The sequence below is a fragment of the Vulpes vulpes genome, chromosome 12 (genome assembly GCF_048418805.1).
Source record: "Vulpes vulpes isolate BD-2025 chromosome 12, VulVul3, whole genome shotgun sequence".
In the NCBI taxonomy this organism is placed as follows: Eukaryota; Metazoa; Chordata; class Mammalia; order Carnivora; family Canidae; genus Vulpes; species Vulpes vulpes.
Genome location: NC_132791.1, coordinates 34,922,300 through 34,945,564, shown reverse-complemented (window position 1 = coordinate 34,945,564; position 23,265 = coordinate 34,922,300). Strand labels below are relative to the sequence as shown.

The following is a 23,265-nucleotide window of genomic DNA, read 5'->3' as shown; positions in this document are numbered from 1 at the left end:
CCAAAGATCAGTGGTTTAATTGGGTGCTAAAGATAAAGTAGAGATGGGGAAAAACATGAACAGTCAAAATGATCAGGAATTCCAGGATCTGATTCCTTGTTTCTAAAACAAAACAAACAATCTTAAAATTCTCAGGTTTTTTATGTTGTTTATCATTTGAAAATTACCTGAAAGTTGAGGATAGGTGGCATAGGGTCAGCTGGCAGTTAGCATTTCAGTAGCTTCTCTTAGGAAATTTGGACATATATTTTGTCATGCCATATACATGTGCTTATACACACATAAACATAGTCACCCAATTTATCTGGCTTATACATGATAATATTTAAAAAGAAAAACAGAGCCAGGGGCATCACAATGTCGGATTTCAAGTTGTACTACAAAGCTGTGATCATCAGGACAGTGTGGTACTGGTACAAAAACAGACACATAGATCAAAGGAGAATAGAGAACCCAGAAATGGGCCCTCAACTCTATGCTCCACTAATATTTGACAAAGCAGGAAAGACTACCCACTGGAAAAAGGACAGTCCCTTCAATAAATGGTGCTGGGAAAATTGGACAGCCACATGCAAAAGAATGAAACTAGACCATTCTCTTACACCACACACAAAGATAAACTCAAATTGGATGAAAGATCTAAATGTGAGACAAGAATCCATCAAAATCCTAGAGAAGAACGCAGACAACATCCTTTTTGAACTTGGCCACAGCAACTTCTTGCAAGATACATCTATGAAGGCAAGGGAAACAAAAGCAAAAATGAACTATTGGGACTTAATCAAGATAAAAAGCTTCTGCACAGCGAAAGAAACTGTCAACAAAACTAAGACAACCTACAGAATGGGAGAAGACATTTGTAAATGACATATCAGATAAAGGGCTCATATCCAAGATCTATAAAGAATTTATTAAACTCAACTCAAAGAAACAAACAATCCAATCATGAAATGGGCAAAAGACATGAACAGAAATCTCACAGAGGAAGACATAGATATGGCCAACAAGCAAGAGAAAATGCTCCGCATCACTGGCCATCAGGGAAATACAAATCAAAACCACAATGAGATACCACCTCACACCTGTGAGAATGGGGAAAATTAACAAGGCAGGAAACAACAAATGTTGGAGAGGATGCGGAGAAAAGGGGAACCCTCTTGCACTGTTGGTGGGAATGTGAACTGGTGCAGCCACTCTGGAAAACTGTGTGGAGGTTCCTCAAAGAGTTAAAAATAGACCTGCCCTATGACCCAGCAATTGCACTGCTGGGGATTTACCCCAAAGATACAGATGCAGTGAAACACCAGCACACCTGCACCCCGATGTTTCTAGCAGCAATGTCCACAATAGCCAAACTGTGGAAGGAGCCTCGGTGTCCATCGAAAGATGAATGGATAAAGATGATGTGGTCTATGTATACAATGGAATATTACTCAGCTGTTAGACATGACAAATACCCACCATTTGCTTTAGCGTGGTTAGAACTGGAGGGTATTATGCTGAGTAAAATAAGTCAATCAGTGAAGGACAAACATTATATGGTCTCATTCATTTGGGGAATATAAAAGTTAGTGAAAGGGATTATAGAGGAAAGGAGAGAAAATGAGTGGGAAATATCAGAGAGGGAGACAGAATATGAGAGACTCCTAACTCTGGGAAATGAACCAGGGGTAGTGGAAGGGGAGGCCGGCGGGGGATGGGGTGACTGGGTGACGGGTACTGAGGGGGGCACTTGACAGGATGAGCACTGGGTGTTATGCTATATGTTGGCAAATTGAACTCCAATAAAAAAAACATAAAAAAATGGGCTACATGATATATCATATATAGTATGTATATAGTATGATACAATGTATGTACACAATAGGCCCACTTTAAAGCATTTTAATTTAAAAAATTAAAACATATTCTACATTTACTTACCCTTCTTATTTGCAGAGCATATAAACTTAATACTTTCTTAATGACTCTGGGTAATCATCAGAAACTTTATATATTACTCTATTCTAAAATTCATGGCTTTAGGTGTCATTGAATTCTAGGTGACTTTCTGCTCCTACATTAGATGACACCAAGCTACTATGCTCTTGGCAACCTGAAGCTTATAATTTGGAGGTGAGGCGGAGGTGGGGGGAGGTGTCTTATGTAGTGTCAAGAAAATAGTATGTGCTTAGGAGTGTTAAAGACTAGGATTAACTCCCAACTGTGTGTTCTTGGGTAAGTCACTTAAGTTTTGTGAGCCTGAGATCTTCTCCCCTATAAAATGGGAATAAATTGCAATACTTTACTTAGAGCATTGTTTTGAGGATAAAGAGAATATATATATATATAAACAAAGTTAAAAATGCTTAGTAAATGGAAAATTTTTTTAAATTTGCGACACCTGCTTTTTGTCAGTATCCTGGCTTCCTACTATTAGTGCCAGCAAAATCTCAATGCTTAATTAGCTTACTCTTCAAGTAGTGGACTGATAAATCAGATGACAGCTGATAAAGCTTACTAAAATTAAGCCCTCAGTAAGAATAAATAGGCTCTGAGCAAATTTTTTTAAAAGCATAGGTTTTCATGACTGCTTAAAACCAGGTTCCCTCTCCTGATCTCTGGTCTTGAACAGGTATGGTAAACAGGTTTCATCTTGTATGCCAGCTCTAGTCTCTTCGAAGTGTCTGTACAGGGTTCTGTACCTGAGTCCTAGTTCAGTGTGAAAGAGGGCAGTGACCAATTAGTAATGTCTACCTTGGGCAACGGATGGATGGGGTGGGGTGAGGTGGGTGGCACATCAGTCACATATTTGCAAAATCTAATCTAGGTTCTCAAGCTCTCCAACTCAATTATCTTCTTATAAATGAGTACCATACATGTATGTATGGGTATGTGTGGATAAATATATATATGTATACATATACATATTCGCCCACATATATAAATCCATTTTTGTGTATATAAATGCTTCTATGTGTCTTTTATTGAAAAGTCTGAATGTGTTAGGGATTCTAACATGAAACAGTTTTATTTTTCACTATCAGCGTTCTCCACTGTTATGTCTAAGGCCCCCTTGGGCATATTCCATCACTTTTTGTAAAACTTAATTATTTAAAAAAGAATTATTTCAGCTCAGTTTGAAAGTCTAATCCAAAAGCTAATAGAAATATCCTATAATACAGGCAGCAGTGAGGGCAAGTAGACTTCCCTTTAATTCCTCTTCCCCGTTTCTCAGTCAGACTTAGGGACACTTTCTTTCCCCTTGCCCCATCCACTTCTGGGTCTCTGAGTTTGTTGGGAAGAGGAACTTGGGAGAGAGCAGAAATCCCTGGCTGCCTGTCTATAATGGAAGACAGCGTTGGTCTCACTCTGGCTTGGCCTAGTTTTGTCTGCCACTGGTGGGTTCTGTGCATGGAGAGTTTACACATGGTTATAAGAGGTGATGGTCCTCTTTACTCCACCCCTCTATTGCTGTCAGGTAGTTGTGTCTACCTTTGTGGACAAAATTCCTTATCTTTACCCTCCACCCCCCGCCTTCAGACTGGCCAACCTTCATTTGGTTGCCACCTTGGTAGCCCCATGGCTTTTGTGTTTTGCACTGGAGCCCTGATAAGTGCCATTATACATTTCAAAGGTAAGGTGGGTTGCCCCACCCCCTATATTCTTCTCAAGTACACTACTCTGCTGTGGGCCAGCCTGCTATCCTTAGAGACCTCTACAAAAGAGGCAGACTCCAGACTCCACATTCCTCATGCCACAAAATCTAGAGGATGCACTGAGCTCCCACTTATTCCTTTTCTCCTTTTTGCTCTACCCCACTGGCAGGGCCAAGAAGATCTTCAGGTTTCTAGCTCAAAAGAATATGCAGTTGGAGTAGGGAGATGCTGATCTTCCTTTCATTGGGAACCCTTAATTTCTGAGTCATTCTCTTAAGTATCCTTTCTTTATGTTTATATGGTTTATATTCCATTGTACTTCTGTATCTGGTGCTGGGCCTAACATCAGCAGCTCTGACAGTCAGAAAGGAAAGATGGATATGAAGTGGGGGAGAGCAAGGATGAACTGCAACCCACAAGGATGAACTGGAATCTATGGCAATCTCACTGTCTCTCACTTTAAAGATGGGGAGTCTTATAGAAGCTGGTGCCATTTGCTATGGAGTGAAACACATGTCTGACCCAGGAGTTGAGCTGAAGGAGGAAATGTGATAAGAACTAGAAGAACTGTGGACTGTAAAATGCTTGTAAGATAAGCTAGTGGGTTCCTGACAATATGCTTGAGCATAAGCTCAGTATCTGAGTTTCTAAGAGGTGGCTGCTGCCTCCCTCCTGCCTTGCAGTTCTCCTAGGAATTTCTTTTGTGGCCAATCCTAGCCCAGACCATACTTAGAAGGGAATTCTAGAAAACATAGTTCTAGCTTGGCTAAGTTACACAGCATAAAATATCTAAGACTTCTAACTCCAGTGATTCTTTTGTTTTTCACCTACTTCCAGTCTTCTCATCTAGACTTGGATGGGGATCAAAATTGGGTGGTGGCTACTAAGCAAATCTCTTAGTAGTTCTGGATGGGAATGTAGCCCCATTTGTTTGTATGTGGGGTCCCTGATTCTTCCTGTTCTCAGCTTTAGGCCCTGGTCACCATTTCCAAGGCAGAAGGAAAAGTTTCACTATGTAAGATTGTATTTACACAAACTGTATTTTATCACATTGCCTAAGATTCTATTTCACAACCTCATTAGATGAAATTATATTTTAAAAGAATCTTCTAAGAAGGAAGGGATCAATATCTGGACCATTTTAGTGTACCTTTAGCTGTTTAGACATTTCTTTCTATCATCACCTAAAAATGTATACAAGTATAGTAAGCAAATTGTAAGGGTACATGACAATTTTGCTAATTTAGATCTGCACCATCGACTGGAAAATCTAAGCCAGTGCTTTTAAAACTATAACAGGAGTGTAAAAAATGATATCAAGCAGATCCTTGTTTGTCTTATATATTTAATCCATGCCCTTTCTTATAAATAGTGTATTTCTATGGGACTAAAATATTATTTTTAGCTTGATTCTATTGTATTATTAAAGAACTCAGAATCCATTCAGTAGGATATAGTTATTAGGAAAAACATAAAAATGTAATATATACCTTATTGATTAATATATATATAATATCTAATTCTAGGGCTTGGATTAGAAAGACATTATTCAGGATATAAATGTAGATGTATAATAGAGACATTTATGAAATAGTTCATGAGGTTAAATGAACTGTACTCTACATTGATTCCTAAGTGATTTCCTGAATATGTTTTGCTTATAATTTATGCCACATTCACCCATATCTATCCACTACTAAAAAGGATCTGAGGTGACTGATTTTCTAGATTTAACCTAATCCTGTGCATAATTCAAGATAAATAAACTATGAACTATGTATGATTTATTTAACTCTTCCACTAAAGCTGTCTAAATATTTTCTCTAAGTACTAAATATTTCTAAATCATACAGGATATATTTAAATTCAGTGATGGATTTGTTGAAAGTAAATGTAATAAAAATCTCCAACTATACATGCACATACATGCAAATATTCAGAAAAAGGCATGGGAGGATTCACTCCCAAGTGTGAGCAGCAGTTCTCACTGAGGAGGAGAGAGAGATTGTAGAGGGAGGAAGAAGGGAGATAATTGATATTAGGGGAGAAAAGGCTTTCATTTGCAATTTTACATGCCTCTGTGTTCTTGTACTACTTGAATATTTAAGAAAACAAACACTTCCTTTTTAAAAAGATTTTATTTATTCATGAGAGACACAGAGAGAGGCAGAGACATAGACAGAGGGAGAAGCAGGCTCCTCACAGGGAGCCGGATGTGGGCCTTAATCCCTGGACCCAGGATCATGCCCTGAGCCTAAGGCAGACACTCAACTGCTGAGCCACCCAGGTGTCCCAGGAAATAGACACTTCTAATTAAAAGATGACATCAATTTTAATTTAAAAAGGCATAGATCTCTAGGAAATTTGAACAGACCAATTATCAGCAATGAAGTTGAATTAGTAATCAAAAACTCCCAACATACAGAAGTCCAGGACCAGATGGCTTCACAGGCGAATTCTACCAAACATTTAAAGAAGAGTTAATAGACCTATTCTCAAACTACTTCAAAAAATAGAAGAGAAAGGAAAACTTCCAAATTCATTATAGGAGGCCAGTATTACCCTGATACCAAAACCAGATAAAGACACCTCTAAAAAAGAGAACTACAGGCCAATATCCCTGATGAACATAGATACAAAAATCCTCAACAAAATACTTAGCAAACTGAATCCAACAATACATTAAAAACATCATTTACCATGATCAAGTAGGATTTACTCCCAGGATGGAAAGGTGGTTCAATATTTGTGAATCAATCAACATGATGCATGACATCACAAGAGAAAGGAAAAAAACCATATGATCATTTTAATAGTTGCAGAAAAAGCATTTGACAAAGTAAAACATCCATTCATGATAAAAACCCTCAACAAGTTAGATCTAGGTGGAATATACCTCAACTTAATAAAGGTCATATATAAAAAACCCACACTGAACATCATACTCAATGAGGAAAACCTGAGAGCTTTTCCCCTAAGGTCAGGAACATGACAGGGATGTCCACTTTCACCACTTTTATTCAACATAGTACTGGAAGTCCTACCACAGTAATCAGACAACAAAAAAGAAATTAAAGGCATCCAAATCAATAAGGAAGAAGTAAAACTTTCTCTATTTGTAGATGTCACGATATTATATAGGGAAACCCTAAAGACTCCACCAAAAAACTATTAGAACTGATAAACAAATTTAGAAAAGTTGCAAGATACAAAATGAACATAGAGAAATCTGTTGCATTTTGATACATCAATAATGAAGCAGCAAAAAGAGAAATTAAGAAAATAATTCCATGTACAACTGCACCAAAAATAGTAAGATATCCAGGAATAAACTAAATAAACTAAACTAAACTCCATTTACAATTACATCAAAAAATAATAAGATACCCAGGAATAAACTAAAGGAATAAACCGAAAGACCTGTACTCTGAAAACTATAAAACGTTGATGAAAGAAATTAAAGATGATAGAAAGAAATGGAAAGACATTCCATGCTCATGGATTAGAAGAACAAATATTGTTAAATGTCTATCCTGCCCAAAACAATCTACACATTTAAGCAATCCTTATCAAAATAGCAATAGCATTTTTCACAGAGCTAGAACAAACAATCCTAAAATTTGTGTGGAACCATAAAGGACCCCAAATAGCCAGAGCAATCTTTTTCTTTTTTTTAAAGATTTAATTTACTTATTCATGAGAGATACAGGGAGAGGCAGAGACATAGGCAGAGGGAGAAGCAGGCTTCCTGCAGATGGAGGATTCAGTCCCAGAACCCTGGGATCACGACCTGAGCCAAAGGCAGGTCGCTCAACCACTGACCCACCCAGATGCCCTAGCCAAAGCAATCTTGAAGTAAAAAACGAAACTGAGGTATCCTAACTCCAGACTTCAAGTTATATTACAAAGCTGTAGTAATTAAAACACTATGGTATTGGCACAAAATATACACATAGATCAATGGAACAGAATAGAAAACTCAGAAATAAACCCACAATTATATGGTCAGTTAATCTTTGACAAAGGAGACAAGAATAATACAATAGGAAAAAGAGTCTCTTCAACACATGGTGCTGGGAAGACTAGACAACTACATGCAAAAGAATGTAACCAGACCACTTTCTTTCATCATACCCAAAAATAAACTGAAAACGGATTAAAGACCTACATGTGAGACCCGAAACCATTAAAATCCTAGAAGAGAGGACAGACAGTAATTTCTTTGACATTGGCTGTAGCAGCATTTGTCTAGATCTGTATCCTGAGGCAAGGGAAATAGAAGCAAAAAATGAACTCTTAGGAGCACATCAAAAAATAAAATTTCTGCACAGTGAAGGAAATAATAAAACTAAAAAGCAACCTAGTGAATGGGAGAAGATATTTATAAATGACATATCCAATAAAGGCCTAGTATCCAAAATACACAAAGAACTTAAACAACTCAACATCCAAAAAGCAACCCAATTAAAAAATGGGCAGAAGATATGAACAGACATTTCTCCAACAAACACATAAAAAGATGTACAACAAGACTAATTATTAGGGAAATGCAGATCAAAACTACAATGAGATTTCACTTCACACCTGTTGGAATGGCTAAAATAAAAAACACAAGAAGCAAGTGTTGACAAGGACATGGAGAAAAAGGAAATTTTGTGCACTGTTGGTGGGAATGCCAACTGGTACAGCCACTGTGGAAAACAATATAAAGGTTCCTCAAAAAGTGAAAAATAGAACTACCCTAAGATCCAGTAATCACACTACTGGGTATTTACCTCCAAAATACAAAAACACTAATTGAAAGGGGTACATGCACCCCTATATTTTTGCAGCATTATTTGCAATAGCCAAATTATGGAAGCAGCCCAACTGTTCATCAGCTGATGAATGGATAAAAAAGATGTGGCATATATACAACAGAATATTATTCAGCTATATAATAGAATAATACCTTGCCATTTGCAACAACATGGATAGCACTAGAGAGTATAATGCTGAGTAGAATAATTCAGTCAGACAAAGACAAAAACCATATGACTTCATTCATATGTAGAATTTTAGAACCAAAACAGATCAACAAAGGGTAACAGATTAAAAGAGAGGGAGAGATAAACCAAGAAACAGACTCAACTATAGAGAGCAAACTACTGGTTACCAGAGGGGAGGGGTGTGGGGGATGGGTGAGATAGGTGATGGGGATTAAGAGCACACTTATGATGAACACTGAGTAGTGCATAGAATTGTTGTGTCCCTATATTGTACACCTGAAACTGATAGAACAGTTAACTATATGTTATTTAGTTAACTATACTGGAATTAAAATAAAAAACTTAATTAAAAATTATATCAGTTAAAAAAAGGGGGGGTGCTACACGAGAAGTGTCCATAACCCTGAGCTCAACCCATGAGCCTGGGATTCCTAACGTTTAAACAATGTTTAGCCAGGGAACTCGTAGATTCTCTCCTGGCTACATATCCTTTCTCCTCATGTGGCTACTGTGAATAATTGATGGGATCATGGATATATAACACTTCACAGGGCACCTGGATGGCTCAGTTGGTTAAGCATCTGCCTTTGGCTTATGATCCCCAGGTCCTGGGATAGAGTCCCAAGTCCGGCTCCCTGCTCAGTGGAGAGCCTGCTTCTCCCTCTCCATCTCCCATTCCCCCTGCTTGTGCCCTCTGGCTCTCTCTCTGTCAAATAAATAAATAAAATCTTTTTTAAATTTTAAAAAATAAAACACTTTGCATAGTAACTGGCATATAGTTAGCACTTAACAGATACCAGGAATGACTGCTGTCATCTGGTCACAACAAAAAGGCATAGATCTGGGTGAAAGTAATTACATTGTATGCCTATTAATAATTATAATGAACTTTTCTATTTTTTGGCAAGTAAGTGGAAAAAAACAATATTGAAAAGCACGCTTTGGTTGAGTGCAATTTTATAGAACTAGAAAATGTGTGTATGCTTGTATTTTTGCATGTGTGTGTAGAATTGGTACAAGGTTAATCTGTACACTAAAACATTAAAGTGATCATCTCTAAGTGGAAATTGCAGGTGGTCTTTCTCCTTCTTTTATGCTGTTTGTACCTTTTCTTTTAAAATTTAGGAATGTCAAGAATATTTAAATCAAAGACTCTCTTAAGTTCAACATCACTTAAATAAGATTCTCTGGAAAGAGTACTTCCCAGGTGGCTCTTTTCCACTAGTCTCTTTTTTATTTGTCCCCTTGGAGATCAGGAGTTTACATTGTGTACACTCATATACTTTTGAGACCATATACTGTATATATAGATGTAATTTATAATACATAGTCATGTATATTTATGTATATACATATCCAAATACAGAAGTGATAGACCAAAAAATGAACATCTTCGCACTAAACCCATGCGTTATAATACAAATCATCAAATAATATTCATTTTTGAAAAAGTTACATAAATAAATTATAAGGGAGTTGTGAATAGGTGTGTGCATGTATAATCCATTTGCTCTTAAACAAAAGTATTTAGTGGGTTGTGCTTATTTATACACATTGCACACATACATAATATGAAATCTAAGCAGCTGTCCCAATTGTTAGTAGTCCAAATAGACTCACAATAGCCTCAGCAGCAGGAGAATGAGCTCCAGGTTTTCTGGCTCTGTTGTGTTTTCCATGGTGCAAAGTCCACGGGGGCAAAGAGATGATGCAGTGAGGCAACACAGGTTCACATGTCTGTCTGAGAGTCAGACAGCATTACCAGAGACGTTTTCAAGCACACAGGTGGGTTCAGTACAATCTCCTATACGAACCGGGCTGACCATTCCCCTTCTGCTGTCTTCTGCGGCCTACTTTTCAACCCCCTCCTAAACTCCAGCTCAGATCATCCCACCATATGTAGGGCTACTCCAAGTAGTGATTCACTTATTTTATACCTGGAATTTCTCATGATATGATTATTAGGATGAGGAGCCACTACCCCTCCTCTGCACCAGCATCACCTCCTACGCATGCCTGGTAGGAGCTGGGACAGAACAGCCAGGACTTGGCTTCCCCGCAGGCTCTGCCTCCATCGGCTGAACTCCACCCATGATCCAAACTCACCTCACTCTGTTGAGGTTCAGAATGAAAATAGTCTATATTTTCATCCTGCCTGTTCCCCCAATCTTCCCGCTAAAACCCCTGATTTAATTTATTCTGTATCTCCCACCTGCACCTGACACATCTTCCCCTTCTGCAGTGTGACTACATTTAATGAATCTTTTCTGGCCAGTACCACCAACACTCAATTGATTATGTTTTTCTAAAATGTTTTTCTTCTCTCCTTCTGAAAGGAAGCACATCTCTGGATTTCCTCACACTCTTCACTTCTCTGTGTCATCTGTCAAATCTCCTTCCACTATTTTCTACAAAGTTGAGGGTAATTTTAAATGATAATAATATCAAAAACAGAGGCCCCTGGCTGGCTCAGTCAGCAGAGCATGCAACTCTTGATCTCAGGGTTGTGAGGTCAAGCCCCTTGATAGGCGTATAGCCTACCTAAAATAAAAAAATAATATTTACACCAAAAATATACACAGTTCTTCACATACAACAGGTATTCTTAAGGCAATTTTTATATATTAACTTATTTAACCTGTACAGAAAACCTCAGGGTAAGTATATTATTAGCCACAGCTTATAGATGAGGGGACAGGGTCACAGAACCATTAGACGGCTTGCCCAAGGTTTCACAGCTTCTAAGTGGTGGAGGGGGGATTCAAGCCAAGTCAGTCTGGGGTCAGAGGCCAGGAGCTCAGTGACAGCACCTCCCTCCCTCACACAATCCCTATTATTGACATCCATGGCAGTGTGGTCACTAATCCATGTGTTGACTCTGAGACACAAAGGAACCGTGGCAGCTAAATTACATTCCTGAAGAAGAGGTTTCTGCTGCTTCTCTCTTACCAATTCCTTCTTGGAACCTTAGTCCAGGAACTTGGTGGTCAGGAATGTGAGTTGAGTGCTACTAAAAACAAAAAGTCAGTCAAACCAACAATCCTGGTCTGTTGCTTTTACGCAGCTTTGACTATTTCCTTGAGCAGCCATTTATTTGCTAATAAAGATGATCACATTCTAGATCTTAAATGGGGTAAAAAGAAGGTGCTAAAACACCTGCTACACACTGAGCACTATTCTAGGCATGGTCACCTGAATTAACTTGGTTCGACTGAAGAAAATGATCCGGGGCAGATATGACCATGGAGGGATGGGGTTCTGAAGTCAACAGCAGGCAAAATATAAAGAATATGGAATTAAATTTCAGTAAGAAGCGCTTCAGTTATTAACAGAAAAGGAAATGAAATGGCACGCTGTGTCTATTGCCATTTGGATACTGAGCAGTCTGAAAAATCAGTCCACTCAGTTATGAAAGTTAAAATAGACTGACTCTCAAGTCATGCCCACTGTATATTTTCGTAAGAGATTTGAATGAGACCATGCAAATAAAATGTGTGACCCAAAGGTTTGAAATGATCCATTTGACCTGATTTCAAAGTGGTACAACAGAATATGGTAAGATCAATACACAAAGGATGGGTTCCCCACGCTTGCTTTAAAAATATTTCATGTAAACTGCTCTGTATTCCCATGGAAACACAAAGAAAACTTCATAGTGAGGTGAGCAGGAAGTAGCAGAGAAAAGGGACAGATTAGCAGCCTTGGTTACTGTTAATCATTACCCACGTAAAAAGGGTTGCTTTTGGAAATTGCACAATCTTTGTAACCGTCAGTCCTTCGTGATCTCAGGTTTCCTGCGGATTGGAAACCAATGGCTTTGATTCGTTTCATTTGCATTCAGAAAGCCCCCCACCTCCCACCACCAATCCCAGAGATGATCAAGTCCCTTTTCTCTCTTCTTCCTTAGAAAGAGCCCTCATCCACAGGAGAAAGGCACAATCTGCTTAGCCTTAAGGTTTCCTACTTTTTCATTTACCCCACTCTGGGCTCCTGGTGATTTTGCTCAGGGTTAGAGTTAGCCAAACGCCCAGAGAAGCAGCTGTTTCTGGGGAACAAACTGGGAAGGAAAACAATCAACCCTCCTGTTCCTCAGCTGGGGAAGGCAAATGGCTGGCCAACCTGTTCCAAAAGTGATGTTTTTAAGGAGCGCCCACTGCTCCCCTTGAGAACATATTTCTCAATGAGTGAAGGCCCTCTGGATGCCCTGGAGCTGGGAGCCCCTGTGCTGCAGAGGAATATGGTGCTCAGGCATAAGTAAAGAGCCCAAGAAGACCAAGCTGGTTCCTCGAGCCTTTAATTAGCTGCATCTCCACGGAAACACTGTCTCATTTTCCCAGTTGTCTCTGTAAATCAATTTAGAGCCACTTTGCTTGGGCTCCAGGCAGACAGAGTGGAATCACAGCTCTTCCAAGAGGTGTGAGTTTCTCCCATTTATCATCCTGGGGTGCTTGCTTCAAAGCCTCATCAGAGGACTACTTAGAGGCAAACAAATCTAAACAACACAGGCCTGTGCCGTCTGGATTTGGTTGAAAATCTGGAGAATGTGTGGGAGAATATTCCAAGCGTAGACCTGGAAAGCGATTTGCAGGAGACCTCAAAAGGGCTTAGAAAAAATAAACAATTGACAAACTCCCATCCACAAACATGTACATGCACACAAGCAGTGGGGCTGGAATAGAAATGTGAACTGTATTGGAACCTGCATTTGGCTCCGGAATCAGTTTTCCTGGCTTTGGCTGTCAGCAAGGAGGTTACTACTGAATTATTGACAATGCTGCCAAGCTTGACAGCCTTTCTACATTTACTGGTTCCCACTCCAGCCTGTAAATATTTAAGCTATTTGTGGTGTTGGGAATGTGATTATGTGATTAGAATTAGTGGGTCCTCTGATAAGGAAACCCATGGAGTTCATAGATTTTAAAAAGAGTATAAATGTGTATGTGTATCTAGTGGATTTCAATCATTATAAAAAAGGGAGGGACTAAGGTTTTTAAAGCCAAAAAAGAAGTCTAGTCCCAAAGCATGAAGCATCTGAACCCAAAGAATTTTGGATGAGGGTTTTCGAGTGTTTTTCAATCTGTGGACATCTGTTGACTTACTGAGAAACACCTGAGGGGCAAAGGAAACCCTTGTAATTCAGCCATCTGGTCATCTTCTTGTTCGAGCATCTGTCCTTCTGGACTCTCTTCCCTAGACCACCAGACAAGTAGCTTTCAATGCCTTTTGATCTTAGCCTCCTGCAAGAAATGCTTTACAATGCCACTCAGGATATTTGCAACACGCTCATAGATGTTATGGAAATAAATGTTCCTAAAATGATACTTACCCAAAGTTCACTTTGGTGTTTTCTAATCTCTTCTGTCGTGTTTTCTTTAATGCTTGTTATGACTCACTAAATTAATTTTATGTCTCACTAATGAATTGTATCCTGCTGTTTGAAAACATTGTACTAGCATGTATTAGCCTGAAGTGCAGAAATTGTAATCACCCTGGATCCCAGCTCCTAATACTGGGTCGCTTGATAAGTATTTGCTGAATAAATGAATGGCGAACCAATAAATGAATTAAGTTGAAGCTAATAATGTGTATTCAGTATGTTAAGCAGAAATATTGGTCAACCCGGAACATCATTTAACTTACAAATTAATCAGAAAAGGTACGGTCATAAAATAAAAGGGAAACGTCACCCTTCCGGTGGTGGTTTTAGATATTAGTGAATATTATTGTTAGCCAGCTCCTTGATAGTCGTAATACCAATAATTAATAATAACTATGGCAATAGCAATAATAATAGTCCACACTTCTTGGTCAGCTACTGTATACCAGTTTCTGTGCTGGGAGGTGAGGCTGTGAAGATGGATGCACCTAGTTCCTGTTCCTGGAAAGCCTTTGCTATGACATTCTTCTCGTGCATCTCCCAATCCAGAAACCAATGTCCTGGAATTCTACTTACAGGTGACATTATGGTCTTTGGCTAGTATGGGAAAATGGAAGTGATGTCTCTCCCACCTCTACCTCTCTTAGACACAAGATCCATGTGCCAACAGCCTTTATAGACAGCTTCTCTACAAAGGAAGAAGCAGGGAGGTAGAAGGGGAGTAGAAGACATGTTGCTGTTATTAAAGAATTGTTCTGGACGACTCCTCTTGCCCTAAACAAAGACACTATACCATTGTGTGGAAACTTTGTCATGATACATGCAAGGGAATATACCGCGTTGGTTCAGCACTTGTCCCATGGTCAGAAGAATTTGTTTTCAAATCCTAAACCACTTGCCAACCACGTGGCATGGGTCAAGTTGCATATTCTTTCTTTGCCTCAGCACTAAAATGGGGCCCCAGTATGGCCTATTTCATCAGGCTATTTTAAAGCAGAAGTCACAAATGCAACTGCCTATAGGGGCCTGGCAACAATGTAAATGAGGTAAGGGAGTAAAAAGTTAGGAAACAGTGTGGGCTGTAGAAAACTGAAGAGCCCAGACCCCCTTTAAACACATTCAAATTTATTTTTGAGAAACAGTGTTCCAGTCTACAGGCCAGATTTCCCTGCATGCCACTAGTTTGCAATTAAATAAGACAATGGTCATAAAACACTTCTCACAGTGCCTAGCACATAGTAAGCACTCCATAAATTGAAGCTATTATTAGCTATTTTTTTTATCACATTTATAAAATCCCTGGAACCATTTGCAGATTCTCTTTGAGAGAAAATAAATGGTCTCAGAATTACTCCTTTGCATGCCTCAGTTAATGGCATCATTAAAAATATAGACGGGCCTGAGGCCAATCCAAGGATAAAGAAGCCTGCGGTCTCTTGTCTGCACATGCGAGAATATGAATAAGTTCATGTTTAGTAAGCCAGAACCATCCCTGGGGGGTGGGGAAATCATGGGGGAGACCTCTCAGCCCCACGCTTTGGGGACTCCTGTACCATTTGAACAATGAACAGCAAAGCAGTCACTTGTAGAGAAAAGTGCATTCCTGACAGCTGATAGTCAACTCCTGTCTATCCCTTCCAAGGCAAAGCACTAGAAGGCTCTGGAATCAGGCAGACCTTGTACAACCTCATTTCTCCCACTTGCAGCACCAAGGGCATTTGACCAGCATGCACTAGCACCATGTCCTCCGCTGTCACGGGTTAGCAGGAACCTCCAGCCAGCCCTCGACAGCACAAGAGGGGCTCAATACTTTTAACCTTCCTTCCTCCCCATTTCCCATGAATGGCTTTAAATTGCGGTGGCTTTTTTATATTCTTCCTCAAACAGCATTTTGATTTCCATCTGTCTAAAAATGGGGACGGGAGTGTGCCCAAAACCTCATTTGTCCTGGTGGGTCCTCACCACTCTGCACCGTTCCCTGATGAACTCCCATGGGTCTTGAATGACCCATATGGCTCCCCACCCTTGCCTCACTCTGTGGTCGTTCACAGAAACGTGCCATTCTCCTTGGGCTTCCGCCTGGCCTCACAGAGTCCATCAGGCTTACTAGAAAGCTCCCCAAAGGGCAATAAAAAGTTTATGTTAACCTCAGGCCCACCTGCAGCATCTCTGGAGTACACATCCTCCTGTCTGTCCTCATCCTTTGATTCCGGGCTTTGTAAATTTTTTACCACATGTTGTCAAAAGCCTGGCAGATCCCCAAATCCTTCCCTGATAACACTCGCTCTCTTTAAACAACCTGGCAGCACTTCTAAGTGAGAAAAAGCCCTAAAATAAAATACACTGTGTTTAGTCTCTAAGGTCATTTCCTGGCTTTGTCCTGCAGTTTCTGTTTCCTCTAACTAATCACCAAGCGACAGTCCTGGATTTATTGTGGAGGCTACTTGAAAGTTTGGGTGAGCCTCTCAGCCAGACTACACACCCCCTCCATCACTCTTCCTCCCACTCCCCAGCAATTTATCATTTGCTGTGATTTAGTGTGGGGGCTTGAGGTGCAACTGTAGCAGGAGCCAGATCTTTGTCACCGAAGCTTTTCAGAAGGCAAAAGGGCCAAAGCAGCATGATGGGTTCAGCTGAGCGCTGTGGTCATGGCAAGGCCCGTGGGTCTGGCAGTGATCGCCATGTGTCCACGCTGGCTGGTGTGCTCATTGGTTCATTTCCGGCTTTGGGAAGAATACCTACCCCTTGTTAAGTATTTACATGGGCAAGGTGAATTGTTTTATTTCATCTACTACTCCCAAGCACCACGTAAGGTGAGAACTCTCATTACATAATTTTTAGAGATACCACAGTTCAATGTTGCAACCCAAGCGCATCTTGACTGCGGAGCCCTCGCTCTCAACGCCGGTCTTGGCCAATCTGGTGCAGTGCTTGATTCACAGTGCTGATCAGACGATGTTGAATGGTCCCTGATCATAAAGAAAAACAAATCAAACCGCATTTACTGAGCGCTCAGGAACTGTCAGGCAGCTTTTGAGAACTTGTGCAGATTATTGCATGACCCTCTGCAACACCCCCTACGAATGATTGCTCTTGAGTTCCAGTCTGCCAATGTGGAAGTGAGATTCCACAGCAGAACCAGATGTGAACCCAGGCGATGACCTCCAGCTCCAATGTTAGCTACCATTGCTGGCGCATGTGCGTGGATGCGCGTGTGTGTGAGGTAGGTGAGTGCAGGGAAGTGAGCATACAGCGTGACGGGTATGAAAAGACAATGTGACGAGCCCCATGTTGGAGTTACACAAAGGCTGCTCTGGGTGCACAGGAAATGGGCCTGCGGTTTTAGTCTGTTCTGGCTCCTATAACAAAACACCTTAGGACGGGGTGGCTTATGAACAACTGAAATTTATTTCTCATAGTTCTGAGGCTGGGAAGTCTAAGACCAAGGAGCCAGCAGCTGCAGTGTCTGGTGAAAACCCGCTTCCTGGCTCCTCCACGGCTGCCTCCTTGCTGTGTGCTCACGTGACAGAAGGGATGAGGGGCACTCTTGTATCAGGGCACTCCTCCCAGTCCATTTTAGTTTTCACCATAATGAATTGGGGGAAGACACACACATTCAACCCATAGCACCTACATTAAACCTGAGGTGTTTTGGGATTGGCATCACCGAGTAGGTGATGTCGGAGGTGAACTTTGAAGGAGTAGAACATCTGCCACGTTCGAATGTTTGATGAGGTCTCTCTGGAGAGAATATTTCAGATATAATGAACAGTATGTGTAAAGACATAAAGCATGATGGCAGGATTGAGACATAGCACTGGTGCAGGGTGGCTGGAAGGAAGAGGCATGGCAGGGAGTGGCTTTCTAGCGGAGCAGAGGCCAGATGGGAAAGGCCTGGCTGGCTCAGTCAGCTAAGCATTGGACCCTTGATTTCAGCTCAGGTCATGATCTCAGAGTAGTGAGACTGAGCCCTAAGTTGGGCTCCACGCTCAGCACAGAGTCTGCTTGTCTGTCTCTCTACTGCCCATGCCCTCACACACATACTCTCTCTCTAAAATAAATAAGTAAATTCTTTTTTAAAAATAAAAATAAGTTGTGCTGCCAAACTTAAAATCTATTCTGGGTACGCCTGGGTGGCTCAGTGGTTGACTGTCTGCCTTCGGCTCAGGTCATGATCCCGGGGTCCTGGGATCGAGTCCCACATCGGGCTCCCCACGGGAGCCTGCTTCTTCCTCTGCCTATGTCCCTGCTCTTCTCTCTGTGTCTCTCATGAATAAATAATTAAAAATCTTTTTTTTTAAAGTCCATTCTGAAAGTTATGGGGAGCTTTGAAGGGTCTTCAGGAAAGGAGTTGGGTGGTCATGTGTGTTTTAGATAAATCACTATCTACGGAGTGGACCAAAGAGGAAATCAGATCTGAGTTCTGGAGGGTGGGGGGCCAGGGAAGAGTCTACTGCAGTAACTGAGCTTAGCCATGGGAGGAGGATCTGAGCTTTTGTCACAGGATCATGCAGATGAGAGATCTGCCATGGGAGAGCACAAGTGCCTCCTTTAGGAGGACTCCAAATGTCCTACAATGAGCAGGGAGGGTACCAACAGAAGCAGCCAGTCATCTGGTCACTCATCACATTTCCTGTGCTCCTGTGAGCTCCGGGAATTCCACACAACTTCTTGCACCATCTCCGCCTTTCCAGCTCCCTGTCTTTCCTAATGCTAATCCTTTGCCTCTGAGGGCATCACTCATTCAACTCTCTGTATGTGCCACTGTTGTAAGAGCTCTGCGAATGTTAACTCATCTCATTCTTAGAAGGTAGGTATGAGGTAGCTCTGACCATAATTCCTTTCACAGATGAGGAAACCATTAGTGACTGTTTAGTAAAATGAGCCCTTTTAGAGGAACAACCAGGAGAGAGGAGAGAAAAGGGGAAACAGCAGATGTATTTCTCAGAATGGGATGCGGAGTAGTTAAGTGATGAATTGACCCAGTCAGAACCCCCACCTACTCTCACCTCACATCCTCGCCAGCACTTCACACCAGAAGAAACCCTTTCTGTGAGGAAAATATTTGTTAGACTGCTCTGTCATTCCTTGGCCCCTACAAAAACATTGTGGATGCTGTGGGAATGCCACTCTGCTTCCATAAAATGTAAAAAAGCCCAAAGACACACTATATATATATATATATATATATATATATATATATATATATATATTCCTTACAAAGAGAAAAAGCCTTATTATTTATTGAAATGCCAAGAATTTATTACATTTTTTTAAATTGAAGAGTAAGCCACTAACAAATAGATTATAACTGTGTTGTAAATTAATGGAGAATAATCATGAGGGAAGTAGGTACTTTTTTTTAAATCAAGAGTTTGCTAGGAACAAGAGCAATGTCTATCACTGTTGTTTGGGGATCCATCAAGATGCGCTGTACAGAGCTGCCGTCATCCTGGTCTTAGAGCACAGACTCTGTAAACATTGATTCCTTTCCTAGATTCCCAGGGAAGAAGCTGCAACCTGTAGGTCAGCCCCGGAGCCACTACGATTTTAGCATTTGTAGGCAGACCATCTAGAACTCAGTCACAAGTCACCTCTGCTGATCTAGGGGCTAGTAAATGTTGAAGAACTAGTACTCCAAAAAAAGAAGGGAAAAAGCCCTGATTTGGAGTGTACCCCAATTTCTGTGGTGTAAATACTTCCATGCTGACTGATTTCAAGCTGCTGGTGTGATGTCAGAAAACACAGAATTAGGAAGAGATTCTCATAACTGGCCGTCCTTGGCCAGTGTTGGTGTTTGCAGTGCACAGCTGCTCTGGGGGCCTGACCGCGTGTCCGGTCTCATGGGCTCCTGCTTTGCTCCCAAGACTTGATCCATATCTCAGACACCCCTCTGTTCACCAACCGTCTTGTCCAGTTCTTAAATGTGAGTTGCTCTGGACTGTTTTAATCGGTTAATGCTTTGGGCAGGAGCTGATGTTGTGTCTTCCAAATGGGAGATATAGTTTCGCCCCCTTTCTGGAAGTAGAGTGTTTCTATGAAATGCTTCATAAGCTGAAATGGGAAGACACAAAGAAACAATTGCCATTAATGTATATGGAACATATTTTGAGTGTGCCTAGACCCCAAAAATGCTTATCTTAGGCTTTTCCAGTACTTTAAGACACATCTTGCTAATGGATACGCAAAACAAATCGAGATAAAGCACAGATGAAGTTCAAAGTTTTGATGGCTTGATGCTAAGATGCTGAATGTAGTTCCTTGGGAAGGGGCTTGGGGGTGCCACTCTCGCTGCTTGGGGTGCTCACTGCCTCCATCAAGGCTCGCTGCAGGGCAAACGCTGAATGCCGCTTTCACTTTTTGCCTTTCCTTGTAAAAGCAAAAATCCCCTTCAGATTTCTTTTGGTTAGAGAACACAATTACTAATGTAGGTCTTTTGTAAAAGCGAGGTGGCATAAAGTGAACTTTCGAAAAGCAGGGGATACCTGCACTTCAGTTTAAATTCCCTAATTCTCTCTGTTACCATGATTTCAAATCTCTGCACTGTTTAATTAACAGAGAAGGATAGCTCTCTTGTATATTTGGCCCAGAGCAATTAAGCCACCAGCAAAGTTTGCAGGGAAAGGAAGGATGATCATTTAATTAGAGGTTAAATAATGAATTATTAATTATTGAATTTAGTTAGTATTCATTAATTAGTTTATAAAGTGCAATAATTACATCTTTTGTGTTTTAATACGGAACTGTGTTTTATAATTATCTGCTAAGTCAATTACGTAGCCATTAGCATTTTGCCCAAGGGTCAGGTTACCATTGTTTTTTGTTCTCTGCAGACTGCAGATGACAGAGAAATACGGTAACTGCGTTCTTTCACATAAATGGTATCCTGTTTACAGTAAAATGTTAGACAACTTGGGTCACCAAGTCGACTAACTCAGTGCAGTTAGTGTAGACAAGAAGACAGACCATTCTGCATCATCTGCAGTAGCAAGGATTCTGTCAATAGGGAGAGTTTCCTGCTGTGAATAGGATAGAGCAGGAGCTGGTTCCAGGAGGGCCTAGGAAGGATCCCAGCCAGGGAGGAGTGAGGCGAGGTGGGAGATGGGGCTGCACATACGGTGCAAAGACTTCTACTTCAAGCTGACTTAGCCACTCTCATTCCCTGCAGCTGATCAAAAACTAGAAAATGACGAGGCATTTTTTTGAAGCTGGTATTCTTTGTCTTTTCAGGGTCAAGGCCCCCTTTAAGAATCCAATGAAAGGGATCCCTGGGTGGCGCAGGGGGTTAGTGCCTGCCTTTGGCCCAGGGTGCGATCCTGGAGACCTGGGATCGAGTCCCACATCGGGCTCCTGGTGCATGGAGCCTGCTTCTCCCTCTGCCTGTGTCTCTGCCTCTCTCTCTCTCTCTGTGTGACTATAATACAGATATAAACATAAAAATTTTTTTAAAAGAATCCAATGAAAGATATCCTCTAAATAATGTACACACAACACTTGAACAGAAGGTTGAAGGCAGTTCACAAAATCTGAAGTCCATTCATGAACTCCAATTTAATGATTCTCGAACTTGAATGAGGGTTATTTGGGGGTCTATGCTAGTATGCAGATTCCCAAGGCCCATACCCATAGATCTGGATTTTCTGGGTTTGGAAATAGTCGTTTTAAACATGTACTCAAGAGAATTTGATATGTCTGAGAATGTGACTCCATGGTTCTGCATGGTTCTCTTTGTGTATTCAAAAAGTCCTTGAGCAGCACGATACTAGTGAAAAAAATAAGGGTGTCCAACTAAGTTAGACTTCAGTCCAAAGCCAAGTTGCTCCACTTCATTGCCAGGCATGTCATTTAGTTGTTCTTAGACTCAGTTCCTTCATCTATGAAGTGGGTATAATACCTAACTTGCAGGGCTGCTGAGAAATAAAGGAAAAGCTGAACTGGAAAATTCTGGACATAAATAATGTTTGTGATCCCCCTCTTAATCTTTAGGAGACAAGGTAGCTACCTGCTAGAAGAAGAAAAAAGTAACAATGGAAAGAATTGTCATTTCAGAGCCTGTGAAAAACCTGAATAGTGGCTGAAGAAATGCAGGAGTTTTTACATGTTTTTACATGTGTTGGCAGCATTTGTTATCAAATCCTAGTCTTGATATAGGAAATGAGAACTATCCAGGCCAAGCAGGAAGGGCATTTGCTTGGAAAAATTAAGGAAAACCTTAGCGCTATAGATCTTTTCCTAAATGACGCTGGAAGAGTGAGGGTGAAGTTAACCATGGAGAGAAAGTTACAGACATGGGAGTGGCTTTGTTAAAGATGTAAAAATTATTGAAAATGCCTCAAAAGCACTTCTCAGCTCTACACCACCAGTCCCCCATGCTTGGTTATTGACATACCCTTTCCTTACAAAATGGTTTCAGTTTGTCTGAAATCGTTTCTTTACTATAGGAATGCTCAGATTTTATAACAGAAGTTGATTTAAAAGCTCAAGTTTTGCTCTACACAAATTCTCTGTGTGAACTACATCTCAGATAAAATAAAAGATGCCTGTAGTGATTTTTTTTTGCAACTCTTTGTTTAAGGCACTGCATTACATTTGCCTTCACTCCATTCTTCTAGATATTTTACAAATCGACTCAGCTACTGGGGAAAATGTGCTTATTCCTAAGTACTCTGGCCCTTTCAGATTCAAGAACCAGTAGATACTGTTTAAAAGAGAACTGGCATCGATCCCACAATTGTCTGTGAATGCTCAATAGGGGGGAAAAATCTTCATTTCAAGGGAGCTTATGTTGCAAAATTATATTGATGAACATGGGTATTTGTAATTCACACTGCATTTCTGTTATAGGAATATCATAAATTGAGACATTCCCCAGGTTTTCTCAATAATCCATTTTTCCAGAATGTGGTTAAAATATGCTATATAACTAAATAGAAAAGATAGAAAAAGCCAATACTATGCTATCTTTAGAAATTGAGAGGAAAATGAGGAACAATGAATTCAGTGGAATACTGATGATCAGGGCTTGAGTCCTCATTCTGGCTTTTCCTGACTTTGGGAAAAACCTTGAAGCTCTTCAAATGTCCACAATACCTAGGTTATACAAACCTTTAACTTGAGATCTGGAATGATGTCCATTCCAAGTAACTTCATTAAATTGTGATGATGAAATAAGACAATGCTTGTCAGTCACTTGGTGCCCATCATGTAGTAAGTACTCAATAAATACTAGCTTTCATTACCAATATTGTTGAAAGTTTAATTA

The 23,265-nt window shown here is 40.5% G+C and overlaps 2 long non-coding RNA genes across 3 annotated transcripts in view; one reads left to right on the top strand and one right to left on the bottom strand.

Moving 5' to 3' along the window:
• LOC112922013 (uncharacterized) overlaps window positions 1-23,265 on the top strand; it is a 349,135-nt gene that overhangs the window by 152,738 nt on the left and 173,132 nt on the right. The window lies entirely within an intron of this gene.
• LOC140594574 (uncharacterized) overlaps window positions 14,191-23,265 on the bottom strand; it is a 57,526-nt gene continuing 48,451 nt past the window's right edge. The window contains exon 4 of one of the 2 annotated variants that reach the window (XR_011995533.1): window positions 14,191-16,972. This is a non-coding gene — a long non-coding RNA (uncharacterized lncRNA). The remainder of the gene's footprint in view (window positions 16,973-23,265) is intronic. The other variant, XR_011995532.1, reaches the window with a different exon arrangement.